Genomic DNA, 11,014 nt, shown 5'->3' with positions numbered 1-11,014 from the left:
TAAAACAAAAGTCACATGATGAAGTTATGATGAACTAATGAGAAGAGGCCAATCAGCTGCAGCGGAGACGAAGCTGCTGATTGGATGCACCGCTCGGATCAAACACACACCTGCCATGTTGCCCGACCACCAGGTGCATGCTGGGTCTGGCTAACGCTAAATGCTAAGATACTGAGGAGCGCAGTGAGACAGGTGTGTGCAACAATGCACAGCATCAACAACTACTGCGTTGCCTAGCAACATGGCGTTTTGTCCGTGGAGTTTATGTTGTTCAGTCTATAAGACGCAGCAGCTGAATAGAGTCGATGTAGAACAGCTCCACACACACAACGAGCTCAGCTCAATCAACAGCAGGTCATGATGTCAACATCACAGAACTGGCTGAAGATGCTTCATATTTTTTATCATATATTTTACTGTTATCAACATATTTTTTTTCCCGCTCGTCTTCTCCATTTTAAAAGTGTAGCGCAGGAACGTTCATGCAGAGAACATCTGAAGTGGCGCTGGCAGCTGTTTGAGTGCGAGCTGCGCCTCAGGTGTGATTTTGAAGTAAACTGCAGCAATCAGGCACGGAGGGTTTTAAAAGACGGCGTCCGCCTCCTGGAGCTGTGTTTAACGCTGCTGCAGGCAGACTGTTTCTGAGCGGCTGTTGTTCTTAGATTCTTATTCATAACGACGTGAAAGGACTGAAGAGGAAGGTCACGCTGAGGGAGCGAGCTGTGACACGTGTTCTCAGTCTGTTTACACCCTCAGATCATCAAGCTCGTATAAAATCATTAATACCTCGTGATTTAATGCCATTGTCCAGAATACCACATCTTTTATTCTGAAAAGAAGCATCCTCTGTGTCACCGTGCTGATGTTATCTGGAAAACTCCACATCTGGAAAAGGTTGTGAGTGAGCTTTCATTTCCTGTGAGCTTCAAAATAAAACTGTGTTTATTCTTAAGTGGTCAGAGCAGCTTTAGTTTAAAGGACATTTATCATGTTTGTAGATCTACAGGAACAAAAAGAATCAGCTGCTGTTCGTCCTTCATCCACATCAGCTCAGGGACGTCTCAGGCGTGTGATTGGCTGACTCCTGCTGTGGCGTTCAGACGGCCGCAGCTTTGTTTGTGGCGGCGTGGAGGAAACAAGCCGCTTCGGGCGCTTCACGTCAGAACGGAGACGTGACAGAGAGACGTCAGGACATGAAATAATGAGACTAACTGGATGTCCATTACACACACAGGCCGAGGGTCAGTGACATTTTGTGAGAAGCACGAATAACCTTTCAGTTGGAACAAAAACAAACCTCAGTCAGGTGTGACGACACATGAAGATGTGACAGACGGATTAAAGTGGGTTTGACTTCTGGGTCGAACTCAGCTGCAGAAGAAACAGCTGATGCTCCGAGGGTCACATCAGGTCGTCCAGGCGCCGTGTCCGTATTCTCCACTCGTGTTTACAGTCTATAATGTTGTCATCCTGATTTTTCCACACTGTAAATCTGTTTTATACGCGACTCTACACACGTGACATCTACTTCCTGTCTGTCTGTGCTGGTGGAGGGATCCCTGCTGCTTTTATCCTGTTAAAAGCTTTTTGTTTGTGGAGTTTCTCCTTGTCCAACTCGATGGTCTGAGGACAGAGGTTGTAAAACCTAGAGGCAAATGTTCAGTGTTTTATTTTGATTTTTTCTACACATATGTACACGTCCAAACGAGCCACAAACGTCTGATTAAAAAGCCCAAACCGGGGCTGAAACAGCAGGTCTGTGCAGGTCTGAGCTGAACAGAATTTCAGAAGTGAAACCACAGTTATAAAAGCAGCAGAGCTGTGAGTCATCCTCCCCGCTGAGGCTTCATCGAGCTGCTGACACGTCCAGCTGAGCGGAGAGAAAGTGTCCGACACAGCTGGCCGCCGTCTGAGCGCGAGCCCCGTCAGACAGCTGCTGCTCTTTTCTTTTAAAATAGCCACAGACCCACGTGGAAAAGTTTCCACTGACCCCGGCGTGAACGTCACCGCGCCACGGTCACCGGACGGTCACCGGATCAATGGCTGATTGTTGTCAGAGCGGAGATTAGAGTTATTATCTATACATCTGATCAGCAGCAGCAGCTCGCACCATTCAGTCCCAATCAATCCCATCAGGCTATTGATCACGAGTACTGACGAGTCAGACCTGTGACAAAGACTCATCACTGTGATACACTGACTTCCTGTTTTCACCACTGTCTGTCTGTCTGTCTGTCTGTCTGTCTGTCTGTTTGTCTGTTTGTCTGTCTGTCTGTCTGTCTGTCTGTCTGTCTGTCTGTCTGTCTGTCTGTCTGTCTGTCTGTCTGTCTGTTTGTTTGTCTGTCTGTCTGTCTGTCTGTCTGTCTGTCTGTTTGTTTGTCTGTCTGTCTGTCTGTCTTTCTATTTTCATCCAGTTTTCTTACTGTTTTTATTTTCCGGAGCTTTTTAGTAAAACATAAATATTAATTTGTTTTTATTATTATTATCATGGTGGAAGCATCTGAGGCGTTACCTTATTACCTAATCCACACGCCTTTCTATAAATCCTCCAGCTGTGGACGAGGAGCTTTGCAGACACAGGAGGAGGCTGGAAGAGAGTCACTGAAACACCTGATCCAGGGTCAGTGTGTGTTTGGAGCTAACACTGAGATCAGCAGCACCAACACACTCATCACATCAAGTGTATCTTAAGCTGCTAATGAGGAAGGATGGAAAAATAATAAAAACAATCCCTGCAGGAGATACACAGTGTGTTGTCTTTTTTGTTTGTTTGTTTACTTCATTATTTTCTGGCGTTAAAAACAGCGGCCCGGTGCACGGGATCAGACTGAGACTCACTGTGGTCGCTGTGTCCTTCTTTATACGTGACGTCCTGAGTGACGGTCCTGCTGCAGCCCGCCACAGGAAGCAGACAGAGCAGAAGCCACAGCATCCTGCCGCCTCCTGTCGACCTGTCCACACACACACACACACACACACACACACACACACACACACACACACACACACACACACACACACAAACAAAACAACATAAACAAATGAGCACAAGGGCGAGGAAACCCCCAACAACACCTCATGATTTACTTCCACCAGCAGAGACATTTCCTCCTCTCTCTCCCTCATTCACAGTTTTAATTGATTTTAAAAGATGTGAGGATACTTTGGTTATTGATTGATTTTTGATGACAGATTTCAGCAGGTGAACGGCTTTGATGTGGGCGGAGTCTTAGTGAACATGAACACGGGAGAATAATCGTAATATTAACGAGCGCTCCTCCTCATTCAGCTGGTTGCTTGTGCAGATATTCAGTGTGTAAATGTAGATCCTGTGTAGTATGAGTATGTGACGGCTTCATGTGTCCCTCCACATTAATTAGGCTTCTGCTCGTCAGACCCACACATCTCTGGGCTTTAAAGGTCTGCTGAAAGCTCATTACTCTAATCAGCTTAGTCCAGTGAACTGCTCCGTCAGAGACACTGAGCATGTGCAGAACGTCAGGCCATGAGTTATGGACACAGATATGAACTAAACTGAGGCTGAAAATGATTTTCTCCTTTGCATGAATGTGACAGAACAGAGGTCGTCCCTCAGTCGGAGGATCACGATCACCAATCACTTCAATCTGCAGGACGTCAGAGGCTTCACCTGCATTTCACCCGGTGAATCAAGGATCCACATTTAGTTCCCTAACCTGCCGTGAAGGTCGGACTCTGCTGGTCCAGCAGCTATCAGGGTCAGCCTACCTGCCAAAAACTACCTGCCAACTCCTCCAGGAACCGAGAGGCTGGAGCCTAAAAGTAGATCCTGAACCTGGAGGTGGAGCCAGGCGTCACTATCAGGGTCAGGAAACTCTCTGCCACTTTTCCAGGAACCACTTTGAGAGCTCAGGAGCTTCAGCTGCAGTCCTGGAGGAGCGAGGGTCTGAATCTACTTCCTGTTGCTCTGACGCTGGATTCTTCTGAGCCGACGGCCACTGATTGGTCCCTGGCAACAGGTGTTCTAGCTTTACCTCTGCACGTCACCACAGTCACGACTCATGCAGCAGTGAACAACATCACAAAGACTCTGTTGCTTAGTTTTTGTTTGTGTGTGTGGGATCAATAACGTCGTTCAGGCTTAAACAAGGTGATGCATCAGTGATCAAATCAAATAACGTATCTGATCAATAATCAACCAGCTGATGAGTCTGTCTGCAGTCCCTGGAGGACGTCCTGAGCTTGTTGTCTGCTATGATGGACACAGCTCGTGATTTGTTCCATGGTGCAACAGAGGTCAGGACAGCTGACTCTTATTGTGGCGGGGCAGCTGCTGTCCGTCGCAGCGCGTGTCGAGTGTCTCATTAGGACGGCGGTCAGCTCAGGGACTCGCTCCCGCTCTGACCAAAGTCCTGATTAACTGATTTCATTTGTGGATCTGATTAATCGAGCGTCTTTGACCTCGATCTCACATGATTTAGTTCAAGCTACAGGCTGCCATCATCTTCCTCTCCTCTCCTCCTTTCCATTTTCCTTCCTTCAATCCTTCATGCTTTCCTTTACATCCCTCCTCCTTTCTTTATTCTGTTCTTCCTTCCTCATTTCTTCCCTTCCTTCTTTTTTTTCTCAGTTTTTTGTTTCTCCATTTTTTTACCTTCTTTCATTCCATATATTATTTTCCTAATCCTTCTTTTTCTTATATTTTCCTTTGAGGTCTTTGTTCCAGTGGTTTCCAGCTGTGTGAGAGTCAACCTGTCACAGCAGACAACAAACAGACAATAAAGCAACCTAATAAAACCTGATGTAAAGGACCGTCGCTCAGACTCTGGTGGGAGTGATGGAGTCACTCGGCAGCTCAGGGCTTTTCCAGTCAGCTGTTATGAGGAGCAGGATGACAGAAGTGACATGCAAACAGCAGCAGCTTGATCCTCCAGCGCTAAGACAACAATCACTGAATAATCCCGGCCTTGATCGTGCAGGAGGACAGGATTAAAACTGGAGACCTCGGCTCACCCTCACACACCCTCACACACACACCACAGGACAAAAGGACTCGACCTTCAAGATCAAGCAGGACTGCTCAATTCCCGGACACCAGCCCCCCCCCCGCCTTCGCTCTGCCAGCTATCACATCTGAAGGAAACCAGTGCCACTGCTTTTCCTCTGCAGCCGCGCAGGGCTCGGACCTGCTGACTCTCGTTAGCAGCGATACGTCGAGCTCCACAGATTTACTGTCACACCCCCATGAGGTTGAGGGACAGATGTTTAAAACAAGGGAACATGATCATAATGAGGCAACAGCTGATTAAAGCTCATGTAAACAAGACTAAGGGTCGTGTCATTGGTCAGCTGGGAGCTGGTTTTACCTGTAGGAGGCCTCAGGGGTGAGAAGCCACCAGGTTTCAGACCTTGATTGATGATTCAGGGACTCAGTCTTGTGTTGATGCACATTGATTCTACTGGTGCAGTGTGTGTTTGTTAGCAGCAGCTTTCTGCAGAGCATGGTCCCGGTGGACTGTGCTCCATCTCAGCACCAGCTCTTCTGTTTTATCAGAGTATTTTATCATGTGTTTCAGTCAGGAAACATTTATGAGTGACGCCAGTTTCCTTCAGGCCTCGTCACCAACTTCTGCTTATGAGCTAATTCACGACTTCCTGTCGCACAGACGTCATACAAGCGGCCGGAGGGGAAAGCTTCATGCATGTGACCCGTCCTCGGGCCGAGGGGAAGTTTTTCTGAAACTCCTTCCTGGTCTTTATTCATCACACTGTCTGGTCTGCGTGAAGCCGGAGGGACGACTCCATCTGAGGGACGTCCGCTGCTTTTCAGTCACACTGCAGGACGACGACACGAGCAGCTGTTCTGTAAAGTATTCACACTTTCACCACAGCCATAATGATTGCGTAAACACACAGCCTAATGTGTCCTTAAAGCTCATTAGCTGAGGTGTAACTTTGATAACACCTGGCCACGTTTACACCTGTTTACACTTGTGATTACGAAATGACTTGCCATCACATTGATAGCCTCCTTTATTGGCCTGTAAATCCACAGCACACGTGTCGCAGCAACTCCAGCACCTGGTTGTTTTCTCAGACACAAAGGTGAGCGTGTGTGTCCTTAGGAAGCTCCTTTATTTGAGGCTGGAGTCGTTGATTCAACACGTCTCCGCGTCCTTCAACCCTAATGATGTCAACGAGAAGTCCCACCGCGCACAAACTGAACTCTGAGGGGAAAGAAACTGCTGCTGGGAGGCGGATGAATGAATAACCGTGTGGTTTTATAGACTGAGGACTTTGGCAAGCGGAGGATGGGACCACAGAACATACAGTACCGATGTTCTTCAGTATCAGGACTTTGAATGGACGGCTGATAGAAAGTAGTGCTGCTTTCTGCATCTTCAGAAACATGAGTCATAATCTGCCGCAGGTTTAAAGTCCGTGACCGGAACGTTTTGAGGAAAAACAGCTCCACCTCTTCTACTGGGAAAACAACAATAAGACTGAACCAGAACACGTCTGGTTCATGGAGCCTCCCTTCACATTAAATCAGCTGTTTTAAAGTGGATTCCTCTTTGGTTTTGGAACGGCTTGAATTAAGGTTTGATAGATCACACGAGGAAAACACACCTGAAGAAGTGACGTCAGTGTCACTGCTGCTGTCAATATAACCACCATGATATTACATCTTATTTTCCAGAGGAGAACTAAACACCTCAGGTAATATTCATATACATATATACACATATATATATATATATATTTGAATCCTGAAGGCCGTAAAGTTTGAGTTAATTAATCATTGTATCTTGATCCCATAATTCTTTATGTATCTGGATGCGGAGTGACTCTATAGAGAGGACAGGAAGTTCTGGGTCGACAAGTCGGTCTTTGTTGCTGGTTTTCGCCTGCGCTAATGCTGCCCCCAAAAATACTTTCCCAAACACTGTTTATTCATTTTACAAATTAAGTCATTAACCCATTACCTGGAGCATCAGCAGGTCTGAAGAGTCTCAAAGCTTCAGTGGCTTTAATACATTGAAAGTCTGTCAGTTACAGATTTAAATAAACATCAGGAAGTGAAGGAAGCAGCAATTAGAGCTTAATAAATGGTCTCCATCCTCCATATAATTAGTCCCAAATTACTCAGTCTCATCCGGGGGAGTTCCCTAGAAACTGCAGGACATTTAGGGAGCTGTAATTGAGTAGAAACAGTATGACATCTAATATGATTAACTGTCTGCAGTTTAAAAAGGCGAGAAATCCCCCGTGTTTTCAGATTTCTCCAAAAACCATCCACTCATTAGTTAAAACCATTAAGACCTCGTGCTCTGGGTCCAGAGCTTTTCCTCTGCAGCCACGCAGGGCTCGGACCTGCTGACTCTCGTTAGCAGCGATACGTCGACCTCCGTTTGATCCGAAGGAGCCGCTTTAAACAGATGTTTAAAACAAGGGAACATGATCATAATGAGGCAACAGCTGATTAAAGCTCATATAAACAAGACTAAGGGTCGTGTCATTGGTCATTTCTGCAGCAGCAATTAGAGCTTGATAAATGGTCTCCATCCTCCATATAATTAGTCCCAAATTACTCAGTCTCATCCGGGGGAGTTCCCTAGAAACTGCAGGACATTCAGGGAGCTGTAATCGAGTAGAACCGGTATGACATCTAATATGATTAACTGTCTGCGGTTTAAAAAGGCGAGAAATCCCCCGTGTTTTCAGATTTCTCTGAATTTTTCCAAAAACCATCCGCTCATCAGTTAAAATCATTAAAAGCTCGTGCTTTTACAACAGCCACTCTATCAGCCGGTCGTCTTCCCGCCAGCAGCTGCAGCTTCTCGGACCTGAGCACACACTGTGTGTTAGAGAGAAGCACGAGGAAGCAGCTGGAACCTGTTGAGCTCAGTCAACACACGGAGCAGCAGCTCTGAACTGATGTCTGACCCGTTTCTCAAAGGTTCATCCGTCACACGAACGCAGCATCCCTCCTGCCTGCCTCGCCATCTGACCCTCGACGCCCAATCGCAACATGTGCCTCACCTGTTGCCGTGACAACAGGCTCCCTCCCCATACAGCGGCCGATCGATTCCCATCCCCAGGCTCCAGCTGGAAAGCTTTCTGACGACCCCCGGGGCTAACGGGAAAATCTATACGACTGCGCCGTGAAGCTTAACGCCGCGCCGCGCCGCGCACACCCAGCGGTGAACACGCACTCACATCACAACAGGTTGTCCGCACACAGGGAGGCAGATGATCAAAGTCTCAGCACCTTCATCGACCCACAGGGGAAATAACAGCGAACTGGCCCTGGACAGATGCTTCATCCTTTTCCAGCCGCGGAGGAAAATTGAAATCATTAGTCAGTGATGAAACGCCGCAGTGACTCCACGTTCACCTGAACACTGAAAACAAAAACTTTAAATCCTTTAGTGGAGATGAACAATAAAGTGAAAACACTTTAATCCAATCATCCGTTCGACTGTCAGCTAATTTCATTGATTATGTGACTATTGAGTGATCTGCTAAATGCCAATCAAAAAATACAATGTATTGACACCGGATGCTTCTCTCCACCTCTTACGTTTTCCACTTTTCCAAAGAGAAGGAAAAGTGTAAAACATGAGAGCTGCCGTGAACCGACGGTGCTGCTGGCGGTGGCTCGCACCGGAGAGGAGGAAGTATAAACACACTGATCTGACAGCCCGAGACGTTTCCACAGCGCTGACCCGGAACATCGGCTCCCAGTCGATGCATGAGTCAGAGCCGTTAAGTAGCTTCACTTGTTTGCACTCACACATATCGAGTGGCGAGGAAAAGAGACGTTCCCTCAGGGCTGCAGCTGCTAAATCTTTCCTGAACAAACTCTGAGGAGTGAAATATGGCGTCCAGTTTAGAGACGAGGACGCTCTGAACATTCATGGAGATATAAAGAAATTACATTTCCATCTCTTTAGGGCTGTTTGGAGCTGCAGCAAGTTGTCCATTAATCTAATCCAGTCTGGAGTTCCCTCCACAGACACCCGTCCACACTAGGACTCATGTGACCTCAACGACCCCACAAGAGGTTAAAGCCTGGGACGCCCCCCCCCCAGTCAGCAGCACTGAGGTAGAGTTTCAGGCTACGTTCACACGACCTCGTGTTAGTTTCAAAACTCATCTCTTCTGCTTGAAAACTCTGGGGTTGTGTTTTATTTTGAAAACCCTGGGCTTATGTTTTATTTTGAAAACTCTGGGGTTGTGTTGTAGTCTGGACAGAAACTGAGACCTTTGTAAAGGATGAGGTCACAGCCACGGTGTCTCCTGATTGGCTCTCCTCAGCCTGGACTACCAGTGGTGAATACAACATGATGATGAATGAGTGTTACTGACTTTGTTCACTTACATTCTCTGTTTTAATGCTACAGCTGTCTTTGCTACAGACAATCTACTTCCTGTTTCCACCTGCTCGCACATGAAAAGGTTGTAGTGCGGACGCAGCCTCAGCTGAGAGGTGGAGCAGGAGGAGCAGGTCCAGTTGCCTTCAGAACCTCTGAGAAACACGTAAAATACGACTCCAGTAAAATCTTTAAAAAATTAAAAACGGCCTGTTGCGCTGCTCCCACGGCAACACATCTGCCACCAATCCAGCTGTTTGTCCCAAAGCCACATCGTTCACCCCTTAGTTCTTTCTACCTTTGTAGATAAAACGTAATCACTGGCATTTAAAGCAGCAAGCTGTTCCGGTGTAACCGCAGCACCGTCGCATTTATTCTAAAACAATTAACTGTTTCTCTGAAGTTCACGGCTGCAAACCTGATTAATCCGCCCGTTAGTCCTCGTGTGGAAGCCGGCAGGAGCTTCCACCGGAGAGCCGGAGAAATTCATCCCGACAGCACAAACCTTTAAAAAGCTATTTAAAATAAGAGATAAGGCTTATTCAAATGGCGGAGCTGTTGCTGTTTCATCACAGCTCTGTCCCCACAGGCGCGTCTCTGACCTTTAACAACAAAGACTCTCATTAAGCCCCAACACACAAACAGGGAAGAGACTTTACAGTAATGCGTCACTTAAAGACGGAGGGGGTTTATGGATTTTTGTGACATTCAGTTGAATTAATTGCCGCATTTAGTTTGTCAACGTCAGACTGACAACAGCACAAAACATGCTTCTATATTACTACTGGGAAAGTGTCAAAGTGCCTGTTTTAACCGTGTGTTCATGAACGTGCCGTACACGTACGGTCCACAGGAAGCTGTCGCCAGATCAACAAATCACTGGTGCTGTCATTTTCCTGTGAGGACCGTCTCTAAAACGTCTGCTAATTGATTTTCAAGCTTCACACACAGACATGAACGACTGCGCAGCCTGAAAGCAACAACACGAGCCTCGACCCTTCAACAGCCGAGCGACTCAGGGTTTATTCTCAACGTGCTTCATGGAAGTCAGACGATTACATCAGGCTTTCAGGGTAAAAGCTATTCCCTGAAGTGTGGCGACTGTTCTGACACGGCAGCGAGAGAGAGCGACGAGACGTTTCTGTCAGACGCTCTGTCGGACTTTGTGGCTTCGACCTCAACCGTCATGTGCAGATCCAGCAGTGATAAGTCTTATCTGAGAGATGTACGCTGCTCTGGAGCTCCATTCCAGGAGTGGACAGAGCATCCACCCATCACAGCTCACACAGCGCCTCAGGCAACACACACACACACACACACACACACGCACACACACACACACAGGAAACACAGATCTGAACAGACAGGGTCATTCGATCCACAGGGAGTCACATGTGAAGTCTGCAGCATTGTATAATCCTGTCCACTTTGACCTGTTACTAATTAACAGACAGACAGCTATCATTACTGGGAACATGCTGACACACACATACATAATGACCAGAGTATCATCACTGTTGAGCAACAACAACAGTTTTAAACTATTTCTTTAGTCTGAATCTACTGTTTCTGTTTTAGTAGATACAGGTGGAGTCCAACCTTCCTGCGCAGGATCCAAGGGACTGGCAGGAAGTCATGTTTGGATTTTACCACACATG

This window comes from Seriola dumerili, unplaced genomic scaffold (assembly GCF_002260705.1).
Source record: "Seriola dumerili isolate Sdu_G_001 unplaced genomic scaffold, Sdu_1.0 BDQW01000457.1, whole genome shotgun sequence".
NCBI classification, from domain to species: Eukaryota; Metazoa; Chordata; class Actinopteri; order Carangiformes; family Carangidae; genus Seriola; species Seriola dumerili.
The sequence above is the reverse complement of the archived record's forward strand: the minus strand, read 5'-3'. Positions refer to the sequence as shown.